We start from the raw sequence: 14,276 nt of genomic DNA, 5'->3' as shown, positions 1-14,276 counted from the left end.
GCTTGGAATGTTGCAACGCCCATTCCTCCTTTCCCAATGTACTTTCATTGGCTGCCAGAGTTGTGACCTCATCCCTCGCTCTTCCCTCATGGAAAAAAAAAATGGCAATTCTCTCTTTATAACCCTCTCAATCCCACAAACTTGGCCATGCTTCTGGTTTGGTATTAGGGTCAGCTGGGGTTGGGGCTGGTGGAGCGTGGATAAGAGGAAGTTTATCTCTCTCATTCGTCCCCTGTTCCCTCCGCCTTTCTCTGCAAAGCTCGTCAGAGAATTTGTGTTCTCACTGATGATCTTCCTCAGCTTTCACTCAGTCTTTCCCCAGGCAAACCCTCCTTGGGTATGTCAACACTTGTGTCCCAACCCCCTAGTGGGAGGCAGGGGTGCCAGAATAGGGGGGCCTAGGGGGCCATGGCCCTCCCACTTTTTACCGTCTGTAAGGACAAGCGACAGGTGGGAGGGGACAGCGCCTTGGGGGGGAAGGGGCGGTGCGAGGGCGTGGCCTTGGAGGAAGGGGCAGTGTGAGGGTGGGGTTTCTGTTTGAGGGGCGGCACGGGGACGGAGGCTCAGGGAAAAGGGGTGGTATGCGGGAGGGGCCTTGGGGGAAGGACGGTGCAACATTGGGGCCTCAGGGGGAAGGGTTGGCATGGGGGCGGTGGGACCATGGTTTGGGCGCCAGTGGTCCCCCTACTGTTAGGAAGGTTCTGCCGCCCCAGAGGTGTGACTAAGGATGCTAGGGTTTGGCCACTTGTCCATACATCTTTAAGCTAAGAGTATCAAAGCCTAGTAATGTAAGGTGCATTATGGGAGGTTTGACACCTTTCTCTGAAGCATCCAGCACTGGCCACCTTTGGAGAATGGAAACAGAACTAGACCATTCTGTCCCAGTGTTGGAAGGGAAGAGCCCAGCAGAACTTTGAGCTCAGCAAAACTCTTGCCATTTCCACCTTAACTTAAAGGGCAAAGAAGCTTTAATTTAAAAACAAAGAACGTGTCATTCTAACAACTGCATGGAGGTCTGCACTCGTCGAGATGGGCCTGAACTGTGAATTTTATATCCAGAATCAGTGTGAATCCAATCTGCTCAAGCTCAGGGGTTTCCACTTCCAGCTCAGAGACAGGTCCTAGCCACACAATTCTGGTTAGCATCCAGATTTGATTCCAGAAGTCCTGAAATTGTGGTTGAGTGTGGATATAGGGCTCTGGTTCAAACTCTATTCCCCTGTGCTCTGTGCAATGGATGGAGGTTTGTCTGTGAAAATCAGTCTTGCTCCCATTTTAGGATGGCCCGAGGGATAAAATAAAATGAAATAAATACCAATGAACTACTCCTCAGTCCATGCGGAATCCCAGAACTTAAATTTTGCCAGAGTAAATGGAGCTCATACCTCAAAAGTCTTAAGCTCTGATCTACATCTGGAACTCAAAAGTTTGTGTTTGAGTTCTAAACTCAGCCAAACAAGTCCTCCCTTCTTTGAGTGAAATGTTAAACTGTGTCTCTCTGTTTCCTGTCTTAGACGTGAAGCATGCAAAGAACTGCCCAATAGACTGTGCTTCCATTTACTACAATGGGATCCGGAGGTCTGGGGTCTACAGCATTATGCCCTCTGTCGGTGGGATGCCAATAGAAGTGCTGTGTGAAATGGACACGGAAGGTATAGTAAGAAGCGACCACATGCCTGAATGTCTTTTCTCATAAGGGTCAGGCAGGGCCCAAGGCACAACGTCAGACTTCTGTGTACTCTGGATATGTACCTAGAGCACACTGCACCCTAGTACCTAGGCACAAGCTTCCTTGTAGAGATAGTCTCACGCACTGGAGTTCTGGAAGACCAGCTATAGGAACCCCAGTTGAAGTGTCTCATTGAGCTGCAGTGGTGGAGCTAATGCTTCTAGCCCCCAGGACCTATTCAAGCAAGGATGGATTCTCCATCTTGGTGCATCCCGTGCTGGAAGAGCTCATGGTGTTTGTGCTCTTGGAGCCTAGAGCCTTGGTTAAACGGGGGAAGGACAGTGTTACACTTTCAGGGTAACTGCACCTGTATTTCCTGTCCGTGGTCCCTCAAGGGCACACACATATGGTTTCAGGTTCCCAGGCATCATCTTTCTGGGGCAGAAACCTGCATCCCTCTTCCTCCTGATCAGGGTTTTAAGGCTGCACCTGTCAGAATGATCTAGTTATTACTTCGTCCTGCTTGAGTGCAGGGAACTGGACTAGATGACTTATTGAGGTCCCTTCCAGTTCTACACTTCAATGAGTCTGTGATTCTATTATTCTATACACTGGCATATCCCCAGGAAGCCAGACTGCCTCAGGGTCAGCCCCTGTGCATTGCTTTCTCTCAGAGGACAATGGCAGTGTTTTTATCAGCGGGCACACAGTTCTTCCTTGCAGAAGAGTACATTTATTTTAAGGATAGAAAAGCATACAGAAAAAACACCTAAAACAATAAAATTCCCTGCACACGTACTAAGGACTCATCCACCAGGACTCACCCATCAGTCTTATAGGGCCCTAGTAGGCCAAAGACTTTCCAATCTTTCAGCAAGGTTTGGGGTTCCCCTAAAGCCCAAGATCTGTCTGCTTGTTGAATCAAAAGGAAGACCCCAAATCTCCCCAAACTCAGCCTTTATATCTCAATTTCTTTCTTTGCCCATGACCTCTCCGCTGGGACTGCCCTAAATCAGTATATGCAAACCACCCTAGGAGAATATTTCTCTGGAGCTGCATAGAATCTCCGAGACGGCAGTAATCGCTCCCCACTGTTTTCAGTCCCTGGCGGAGCTGTGGTAACCCTTCGCCTATGGAGTTGCATGCCCACAATGATCCATAAACCAGTCATAAACTGAGAATCATAGAAATGTAGGGCTGGAAGGGACCTTGAGAGGTCATCAAATCCAGTTCCCTGTGCAGGGCAGAGGGACCAAGTAAACCTAGACCATCCCTGCCAGGGATTTGTCCAACCTGTTTTTAAAAAAACTTCAGTGATGGGGATCTCACAACCTCCCTGGGAAGCCTGTTCCAGGGCTTAAATATCTCTATAGTTAGAAAGTTTTTCCTAATATCGAACCTTAATCTCCCTTGCTGCAGATTCAGCCCATTCCTTCTTGTCCTGTGTTTAGTGGGCATGGAGAACAGCTGATCACAAGCCTCTTTATAACAGACCTTCTTGTATTTAAAGACTGTTACCAGGTCCGCCCCCCCATCTTCTTTTCTCGAGACTAAAGAGGCCGGATTAATGCAGGGGCTTTAGGGCTGCAGTCCAGGGCCCTGGGCTAAGGAGGGCCCCGGCGCAGCAGGGCTCAGGCAGGCTGCCTGCATGCTTTGGCCCCACGCCGCTCCCGGAAGCGGCCGGCTGCTGGCACGTCTCTGCAGTCCCTGGAGGAGGATGGAGGCGGCTCCGTGTGCTGCTACTGCCCCCAGCACCATCCCCAGTTCCTGGCCAATGGGAGCTGCGGGGGCAGTACTTGCAGGCGTGGGCAGCGCACGGAGACACGCTGTCCCCTTCCCCACAGGAGCGCGCAGAGACGTGCCAGCAGCCAGCCGCTTCCGGGAGCGGCGTGGGGCCACGGCATGCAGGCAGGCAGCCTGCCTGAGCCCTACTGCGCCACCAGCCGGGAGCTGCCTGTGGTAAGCATCTCCCGGCTGGAGCCTGCACCTCGCACCTGCTCCTGCGGCCCAACCCCCTGCCCCAGGTCAGAATCCGCCCTCTGCACCCAAACTCCCTCCCAGACCCCTCACCCTCTCCTGTACCCCGACACTCCTGCCCCAGCTTGGAGCCCCATCCTGCACCCAAATTCCCTCCCAGAAAGAAACTAATATAATAGCGATTCTAAGGTAAGAAGTGGGCTATTTTGAATTAACTATATTCTACATGTTTTAAGACTGAAATGTAACCACAAAATGGCTTTGTTTTTTAAAAGGCAAGTTTAGTATAGCGTTAATAGCCTCGATGCCACAATTGTGATCATTTTGTTTTAAATGAGGAAAAAGGCTTGTATACAGGAGCACCACAGAATCCAATAGCCCCGGGCCCACAGGAGAGTTAATCTGGCCCTGCTTACATATGCCACTCCTGTTAATACACCCCAGAAGGATATTAGCCTTTTTCACAACTGCATCACATTGTTACTCGTATTCAGTTTGTGACCCATTACAGTATCTCCAAGAAAACCTGCACTTGCTCGCTATATCTGTCCTAGACAGCACAGTCTCACCCATTAGTGACTCGGAGGCAAGCAGAAAGGACGCCATTGGTAGCCATCAGAGACGCCTCCGTTAATCTGCAGTGATTGCATGGCTGCCTCACTGAGGTCCTCTAAAAGAGACACATGCTTCACGCAGTGTGGTTTTGGCTACGTGCACATCTGTGGTGCTCTGGAACCAATACATAATAATACCAACATGCTGGAATCTCCAGCCTATTTCATGCCTAAACGGCTTCTTTCTTCAAATTTACCAGCTTGATTCTGCCCTCAGGTATGCCCGCGTAAATGAGGAGTAACTGTTGCCGTCAGCACTGGTGTAGGACAGATCAGACTCGGTCTCTGTGATCTGTAAACTTCTCCACGGATACACATCGCAGGGTTATAACCACTGCAGAGCCAGCAGATCAGCTTTCTTCTGGGGGCTGGGGGGTGGGGCAAGGGATGAAGAGGAGCAAAGTTAGTTGAAGACATCTCTGCAAGCAGGCCAGCTGGCCAATGTCAGTACAAGGCGGAGCTGAGTCAAGGTTTTGGCTCAGGATGATGCTGGGTTCCTCACTAATGATGCTAATGGGAGACTCAAATCAGCGTCACCTCTCTCCCCTTGGCAGGTGGAGGTTGGACCATCATCCAGCGGCGGCAGGACGGCTCGGTCAACTTCACCCGGACGTGGACCGAGTATAAAGACGGCTTTGGGGATTTAAACAGAGAGTTCTGGCTGGGTAACGAGAACATTCACAAGATGACGAACCAAGGGGACTACTCGCTACGCATTGATTTGGAAGACTGGAATAACAAGCACAAGCACGCCTTCTACCAGCTCTTCAGGTAGGAGGGCACGGTGCCCTTCCCTGGGTTCCTGCTGCAGGCAAAGGGCTGTCTCCTGCAAGGCCTTAGCGCATGGAAATCCCACTGGAATCGGTGGAAGTTTTGGGCCCAGAAGGCTTGTGGGATTGGCCCCAAGTTATGGTTAGTTCCTGGTCTATTTGCTTGATTCCCATAACAAGTGCCGTGGAGGGTAAGGCCTCACTTCCTGGTCAGATGTGTGTTGTTTTGGTTTAGGAGCATACTGTAGAAACACAGCAGTTGCCATAGTGGATCAAACCAGGGCCATCCGTGCTGATGTCCTGTTTCCAATAGTGACCAGCCCCAGAGGCATTCCAGGAAGGGACAAGAATCCTCCTAGTGGACAAGTATGGAGTAACTGGCCCAGAGGGGAAGTTTCTGCCTGACCCTCGCCGGGGGGTGCCTCCATCGCAGTGGGGAGATGTGATTCGCAGACATACACGGCTAGCTCTGCTTGGCCCAGCACCTGAAAATAGCAGTGTGGGTTCAGGAGGGCCAGCTGGCTGCGTGCGTGTCTAGGAGGTCCGATAGGCTTGTATTTGGGTAGCTGGTCCCACTTGCCACGGCTGCCCTGTGATAGATCCTCGCTCAAGCAGAGCTAGTGCGTGTAAGCCCGCCGAAGCTGGAAATCACACCTCCTGAGTGCCGTGCAGACATCACCCTGGGGGTTAATTTATGCCCTACAGCCATGGCAGCTCCTGCTTTTCAGTCTGCAGGTCCACCAATCCCTGGTGCATGGAGCTGATGCAAAGTCTGTTGGAGTCATTGGAAAGACTTCCATTTGACCTTAGTGGGTAGGGTTGCCAACTTTCTAATTCCAGAAAACCGAACACCCTTGCCCCGCCCACTGCCCCCTTCCCTGAGGCCCTGCCCCGCCCCTTCCCCAGGCCCGACCCCCTGCTCACTCCGTGGTCTCCCCCGCCCCGTCGCTTGCTCTCCCCCACCCTCTCTCACATGCTCATTTTCACTGCAAGGCCCAAACAGGCGTATTTCTTGTTCTGAGCAGTAGTTCAGGGTTTATTTGTTACAGGGCGCTAGAGCTGGCAGCAAAATAGTCAAAAAGGGTCATTTAAAAAAAATGGCATTTCACCAAGGTTTTCACAATTCTTTCCCTCCCCTTGTCCCATTTTTCGTAACCAGCTCCATGGCTTTTGTTCACTAAAGTTACTGTAATTTTGTGTGTGGAATTAGGACCACACCTTATCACCGCTGCCCTGGGTCCATTAAAGGCCCACTCCTGAAGCCCAAATACAAATCCACAGAGCACAGCCACAGAAATGCACCTGTCCAGATATCTGTATAAATAAATCTGTAGAAACTGACTCCCACACCAACATGCAGATACACACGTGTATTCATGTGTACACTTCTAGCATGCACTAACATATGCACTTCCGCATTATGTAATATTTTACAACGGTTGTTTAGTGCCTGGAGACCCCAACTAAGATCAGGGCTCCAGGCTGGAAGGTGTTGGACACACACATAAAAAGCGAGAGTCTGCAACAAAGAGTTTATAATGTTGCTAGACAAAGGTGGGAAGAAATGTCTGATACATCGGCTCTTCTGCAATTACTAGTCAACAACATTTGCTTTTTCAGAAATAATACATTGCTTTGGGAGTTCCCTCCTCTTTTGAACACTTGTTATGAAATGAATACGCACATATTTTATGTTATCCATTTTTTTTGTGTGCAAGCCAGCAAAAGGAATGAAAGTCAAAGAGTTAGGCTGCAAATTTTATTCACACAGGTATACACACACCTCCCTACATACAGACACACAGTCTCTTACACACATACAATGCATGCACGCACAAACTTGCCGACAGAGACACTTTTTCATACAGTTTCCCAGGGGCTGCCTAAATCACCCAGCCGGGAAGGGAGGAGGGTGGGCTGGAGGGGAAAAGTTGGGGGGTGGGGGTGGGGGTGGAGGAGAGAGGATGGGGAGGGAAAGAGACCAAGGAAGAGAGCAGGGTGGGGGTGAGAGGGGGCAGTGAAGGAGAGAGGAGGGGATGTGGGGGGTATGTGGGGTGGATGGGGATGCAGTGGCAGAAGGCTACAGGTGCATGAGGATGGGGGGGCACAGGGGTGTATAGGGACATAATGGGAGTGCAGCAGTGTATGGAGGTGAATGGGGTGCAGGGCTATGGGGGGTGGGGGACATGGGGGTGCCGGCTCTGGGAGGTGGAGAGGATGGGTGGGAGAGCGCTGTAAGGGGTACAGGGATGGGATGGGTAGGTGTGGGGGGCAGGACAGGATGGGATGGAGGAGGGATGCGGTGAGGGGGATGGATGTGCAGGGGTGGGTCAGGGAGGGATGCAGTGACAGGGGGATGGGGATGCAGGGGGGTGAGATGGGGAGGGATGCGGGGGGAGGGATGGGGATGCGGGGGGGTGGGTCGGGGAGGGATGCAGTGACAGGGGGATGGGAATGCAGGGGACGGGGAGGGATGCGGTGAGGGGGATGGAGGTGTAGGGGTTTGGGATGGGGACGAATACAGTGATGGGGGGGATGGGGGTGCGGGGGGTGGGACAGGGAGGGATGCAGTGAAAGGGATGGGGATGCAGGGGGTTGGGGCGGGGAGGGATCACATATTCCCGAACGGAGAGAGAGGGCGTTGGGCCCTGAACTGGCAAGATGCAGTTACACTGAGCATGCCCAGCCTAGATAACTGGATGCAGATGGATGCGCTGCAAGAATAAAGCTTGCAATGCCCAGCTTGGAAAGGAGATGTAGAAACCCCAGGAGACAATCCAGCCCGTTTCCTCTTGTTTGCAGCATTGAGGATGAGGCAAACTATTACCGCCTGCATGTGGAAGGCTTCAGTGGGACAGTGGAGGATTCATTTGCCTGGTACCACAACAAGAGGAGTTTCAGCACGCCTGACACGGGGAACATCTGTGCCGAGATCTCCCACGGAGGCTGGTGGTATCATCAGTGCTTCTTCTCCAACCTCAATGGCGTGTACTACAAGGTACGGTGGCCACAAAAGGACATAGGCATTGCTGCTTCGTGGGTGAGGCTGCATGGAAGCTGTTGTTCATCGTATAACAGCAGCTCCTCTTTGCCTGCCCAACCACCCAGCTACAAGGCTCTCCCTCATTGCTTTGAGATACCCTGATTTCCTGGAAAGACATTGTTGGAATTATTAATAATATTTGAAGTTATTAATATGAATATGAGAAACCACCAAACACAAATTTAACTATACATTCCTTTATTAAATCCCAAGGCCAAATGGTACAATGGTACCGTGTACAATTGTTCTAAACATGCCTAACTAATAAGAAAGGCTAAGATTTTGTCACGCATATTTTTAGTAAAAGTCAAGGACAGGTCACTGGCAGTAAAGAAAAATTCACGGAAGCCCATGACCTGTCCATGACTGTTACTAAAAATATGCATGACAAAATGGGGAGCTGCCGGATTTCCCCACCCCTACCCCTCTGCCGCCTGCAGCAGCTGGGAGCTGTGGGGCAGCCGAGCGAGGGGACCCCCTGAGTTCTGAGCTATGGCGGGCAGCGGGAGGACCCTGCAGCTCCTAGCCGCCGAGGGCTGAAGTCATGGAGATCTCTGGAAGTCATGGATTCCGTGACCTCCATGACAAAATCATAGCCTTACTAATAAGCAATTTACTACATCCAAAAAGTAACAAAACATTTATAAGCATTTGATCAAGATACTTACAAACGGGCTAAGCCCAGCAGTGCTTAGACCCATGTTGGTCGGCTCCAATGTGGTCAGGCAGGAATTAGCAAAGAACCCTTTAAGAGTTTACTTTTTATACCCTTTGACAAAAACGTGATGTCGTTGCCAATTACTGACTTCAGCTAAAAACAGCCTGAGACAGTTCATCTTAATCCAGATCATATTTTCAACCTTCTTTTTCCCAAAGTCTTTTCTCCTTAGCACTTCCCCTCCCAGCTGCCCAGCAGCTCATAGAATCTCAGAGTTGGAAGGGACCTCACGAGGTCATCTAGACCAACCCCCTGCTCAAAGCAGGACCAATCCCCAGTTTTTGCCCCAGATCCCTAAATGGCCCCCTCAAGGATTGAACTCACAACCCTGGGTTTAGCAGGCCAATGCTCAAACCACTGAGCGATCCCTCCCACCTCTTTCATTACACCTGGGTTCACATGGGAAATACCACTGGTGTGTGGGGTGGGACGGTCTCTGTTGACTCCTTTGAAGAGACATTCTCTTTGTCTTATTGAAACCCATCTGCAGTCACCCTGTTCATCAGCGGCCTTCTTCTTAAGCATTTCTCCTTACTTCATCAGCTATTCTTTGAACGATTCATCCTCCCTGCTTCATTTCTTTTGGCCTTATAATTCATTATTTTTAAGGCCTTCCTTCTACTTGCTAGTCAGGGCCTTTTGTTACAACACATGTGCATATTTCTTTAACCTAACTCAAACTAACTCTAATTCTTTAACTTTTTTTTTTTTTTTTTGGTCCTACAGACATAGTAGAAAATAGAACTGTCTTCTGCTTCCAGGCAACCTCATCCTTTCTCTTGGGTAGATGGGCCTGCGCCCGCTGGAAGGGAGGGGAAACCCAGCTGAATTCTGTTCTTGTAGATTTCGTGCCTGAGTGTTTTCATCACTGAGCCTGTAAATAAATTATCATCCAGTGAAAACAATCCAGGTTGTACAACCTATCATGCCAATTGCCAGGCCTTCAACGTCTGGTGGGAGATGATTCCAGATGCCAGGGAATGTTTGTATAGTGCTGCGGGCACTGGCAGCACTAGGAAAGATCAGCAGCTCCCCCATGGCTGAAGCTGCAGGGGTCCCTCAGCTGTACTCCCTAGGGCACTGGGAGGTTCTGGTTTCAAATGACTCTTCTGCCACTTCTGAATGTCCCCTATGCCTCACATTCTCCTTCTCTCTGTCACAGGGGGGCAGGTACTCCATAAAAAACCGCAAGATCCTGGGGCCAGATGGCATTGTGTGGTACACCTGGAAAGACACTGATTACTACTCCCTGAAGAAAGTCACCATGATGATCCGTCCACGCACCTTCCGACCCCATCTCTCCCCATGAAGGGACTGGGGATGTTTCTCCTCTCAGCTGATCCCCAGCTCCAGAAAGGGATGGACGGGAGTGGCTTGTTATAGCTGGAGATGGACTGACTCCGGAGACCACGGCGTCCCCAAAATATCATCCTGCTTCTGCCTTTGGGGCAGGGTCAAGAGAATGAAGACAACAAAGAAAGAAAGGCCTTCAGTGTGTGGTTAAATGGTGAAGCCCTGTGTTACCAAGGCCAGTTTGAGTGAAATCTTATTGTTCAACACTCTCCTAGACTGGACCTACCAAAGGCTGAGAACAGGCCAAAGATGGAAGATCGTGGTCCAAGAGGATCCCATTTTTTAGGGGAACTATTTAAATGTTTTAAAACTTTTCATGAGATACTGCCATGTAGTGACTTCAGGGACTGCAGTGCTGGACTTGCTTGCACTCCGTATGACAGTGCCCTTGGCTGGCTGGGCTCACGGAGCTGCCCCTTCGGCTTCTCAGGTGTGTCGGCCCAAATCCGGATGCCACCTTTTGATGGCTCTGGATGGATTCAGGCATGGATTGTTGGCTGGAGACCCTAGATGCTCTTGGTGTGAGCTCAAGAACGAATGATGACCTCGGGGGAAGCTCTAGGGGGACTCACACAATCTACTGGCTTGGGTGTACGTTTACCACTATCCTCTAGTGGGACACAATGGCCCTACTCTGGTATAAAGACAGACCTCTTTGCTGGACAGAGCTCTGGTATTCCCTTATAGAAGAGAGACTTGCATGTGTTTGGAGCTGAAAGTCTGTCTTGCATCCCACGACTTCCTGGGGCTGCCTCTGTAATGCGTGGGCCATGCTTTCATCTCCTCTGGAGAGAGCTGTGAGGGCTGCCTCCTGGGCCCGGTTCCTGCTACTGTTTGTTTGTACACAGCACGCAGAGAACTGTATGTTAGTTGGGGATGGGGGAAGTTTTGCTAACGTCCCCTCCAGCCCATGTTGCCCTCTGTCTGGCACACTGACGTTCCATAGCTGAGTTTCCTCAGGGCTGGGATAATTATTGCACCACAAATAAAACAGACATCAAAAGCCTCCCAGTGCTGCCATTTCAGTCCCATTTTCACAGTTCCTGTCCCTTCTCGGGGAAGAGACCATGCGGTGAGGTGGGTTTCTATTTACCTCAAAGGCGGCCTGGCGGGGCGGGGGGGGAGGGGGAATTGGGTTTGTGCTCACTCTCGTAATTTTGTGGTGGGTAAAGAAGGTGGAACAGGGAGACTGGCCCTTTAGGAGGAAGCAGGGGCCAGTGCACCTGGACTAATTACCTGCGGGCCAGTGGGGACTTACGGGAAAGAACCAGGCTTTATAAAAGAGGGAATCCTGCAGGGGGCTGCTCCCTGTGGACCATGCACCCATTCCTGAGAGGTAAGAGAAAAGATTCCCCAGGACCTGCTCTGAGCTGGAATTATGCAAGTCTCCTGCAAGACCCATAACCGGGGGGAAGGGTTTGGGCCTGAAAGCCAAAGCGTCCCCTCTTGAGAAAAGTGTGCTGAGATTTTTATTTACTTAATAACAGAGTCTGGCTGGCAGGTTTCTGTTGGGCAAGGGGTGGTGGGGGGGGAAAGGCTGTTACCCCTTAGGCGTATGGGGGTGAAGGCTGGAAGTGATTTCTGGGTGGCTTTTCCTTGGGCCGATGTTGGCCCAGGGTTCAGGCACTTGGCCGACGCAGCGATTTCCACCACAGGAAATTCAGTAGGGCTGGGTGCGCTGGGAAGGAAAGAGCAGGGTGGGGTTAAACAGAATGGGGAGGGAGGGTGGCAAGAAAGAAGGGGTTAACAAAGGAGGGGGGTTGTAGACCCACATTATGGCAGAGGCTCCTAGGTAAAGTGCCTCAGAGCTCGCCTGTCTGCCCTCTCCCGTTCAAGGACACTCTCCCCATTCCCTCCTCTGGGCTGCCCGACCTGCCTGCACCTCTGTCAAAGCTCTACCCACACCCTTCTGAGCCCTCTTAATCCTCCCAACTATCCCCTGACACCCCCTCAATGAGGAGCAGTCCCAGCTGAGTCCCTGCTGGCTGCCAATCCCTCTACCATCCCCCTGAGACAACTGGCTGTGATGTACGACCCCCCCAGAACGCCTGTTCCCCCCCCCCCCCGTCCCCCACTTGCTTTATGTGGTGTTTAGGTTCTTGCTATTTTGGCATGCGATGACTAGAGATACCGGCCATCAATTAATAAATAGCCAGAGACAGGGGAGCGTACCCAGTAGAATATAGGATGCCCTGTGGACCGGCTTTGGGATGAGCTGGCTCGGGGGCATTTAAATAACCCCTGGTTCTTTCCATCCATAGATTGCCAGGTTCTTGGCGAGGGTGGTAAATATGATCCCCCTTTTACAGAGGGCAAAGGTGAGGCACAAAGAGGGGAGTGCTGGTCCCAGGGTGAGACAGCGGGTCGGCTGACTCCCAGTCCACTGCACTATCCACTCCACCTCGCTCTCTCTCCCTTGGCACCAGCCTGCTCCAGGGTCGCTGAGCTCGGTCTGCTGCTCTGAAGTCCACTGATAGGGATCAGGGCCTGGGAGGGCTGGAGAACTGGAGCATCAGCAAAGAGGAGTGTGATGGGGTGGGGGGGGAAGGTTCAATCTCCTGAACTGGAGGTGTTGGGGGTTGTAGTGAGGCAGCATGGCCCCCCTCAGAGGCAGACGCAGAGGGACCGCCGCAAGCCGCCTGGCGGGAGGAGCCAGGAGGGCCACGCCCCGCACGCCAGAAGCAGAGTGGCGGGACAGGAAGGGGAACTATAACAGGCCGGCCCAGCTGCTCAGTTAGGAAGAAGCCGCCGGAGGCAATAGACGGTTCTTCCCCACTGCTGGAGGCGAGCACCAAGGAGAACCGCTGTTGCCCCAGGGACCAGCAGGAGCTTCCAGGGAGCCCTGACGCGCTCGACGCAGAGGAGCTGCTACCCCTACCCTCGGCAGTGTACCCAGAGGAGAGTGAGGACGATCCCTGGATCCAGGTAAGCAGTCAAAGTGTAAGCAGATCTGAGATAAAACAGGCTCAGGCCCCCAACTTCCTTTCTACTTGAAGCAAGTTGTGGTCACGGCAGGGCTTCCTTGGCTGAAGAAGAGGTAACGTATATTGTTGCTTTGAAGCTCATCCCTATTTCCTAGGCACACACGAGTAACCAGCTGCATTTGTTAGCATAAGGCATCAAACAGTTCACAGGTAGTCTACTGCAAATTTCACAGAGACATGAAGACAATAATATTATTACACCACAAGCCCCATCTAAATGATAATACCCTCCTTTGATCTCTGAATCAATAGAATACAGTAATGAAACATTGCAGACAGGAACAGAAGTTTAGCACATACAAGCTAATCTGATCACACTGTTAAACTTCTAACAGGATCTAGGTGAATATAGACACATACAATTCAGATCTATTTTTAATTCTTTATCAATACAGGCCTGCATTTCAAGGGCTCTCGTCTATTGAATATGGCTCTGATACCTATCTGCAAGGAGTGGCCCTGTTTGCCATTTCAATACTCTTCTAATATGTCCTTAAGGATTGTTTTCAGATCATGCAGCCTGCTGATTGCTTAACCCTTGCTGGCTCAGCGTCATACCTCTCTTTGCCTTCTCATGGTATCCCACATCCCTACCCTGTCCTTCTTTGAAAGTTTCAATAAGCTGGTGCCCTCCTCTTTCTACCCCCAGAGCCATGTGCTATTGCAGAGTTGGACTGGTTCAAGCATCCTCACCTGTCACGTAAATAACCCATATTTTTGCTTGGTTGCAGGGATCAATAACCGTTTTGAGGTATAATGACGTGCAAATGCCTATGTCTAGAAATGAACGGCATATACCACTGAAATGCCAAGAATCCAAGGTTTCCATGGATATATACAAGCTGCTTTTAGCCCGAGTGGCTCATCAGACGTAACATTTTAGGTGTCCCAGTCTGACAATGACAGATTTCCCCCCCCCCCAACCCTTAACTTGGTTGGGCTTTTGTTGATCTTCATTAATACGGAAACGTGAGCCACACTAGATATTGGCTGCAGCACAAGACTCAACAGATTTGGGTTATTTAAGATCAAGTGAGTAGATTCCAAAATCAAGAGTCTCTCATGGAGACTGCCCCCACCAGCGGCTCCTTCTCTGAGGTCCCGTGATGGGTTGTTGACCCTTCAAGGTCACAAGAGGTAGTAGGAGA

At 51.1% G+C, this 14,276-nt stretch overlaps 1 pseudogene; it reads left to right on the top strand.

The window, feature by feature from the left end:
- Positions 1-7,327: 7,327 nt before the first annotated feature.
- Positions 7,328-11,128, top strand: LOC142071370 (fibrinogen-like protein 1 pseudogene; annotated as a pseudogene).
- The last annotated feature ends 3,148 nt before the right edge of the window (positions 11,129-14,276 follow it).

This window comes from Caretta caretta, chromosome 3 (genome assembly GCF_965140235.1).
Source record: "Caretta caretta isolate rCarCar2 chromosome 3, rCarCar1.hap1, whole genome shotgun sequence".
NCBI lineage: Eukaryota > Metazoa > Chordata > Testudines > Cheloniidae > Caretta > Caretta caretta.
The sequence above is the reverse complement of the archived record's forward strand: the minus strand, read 5'-3'. Positions and strand labels throughout refer to the sequence as shown.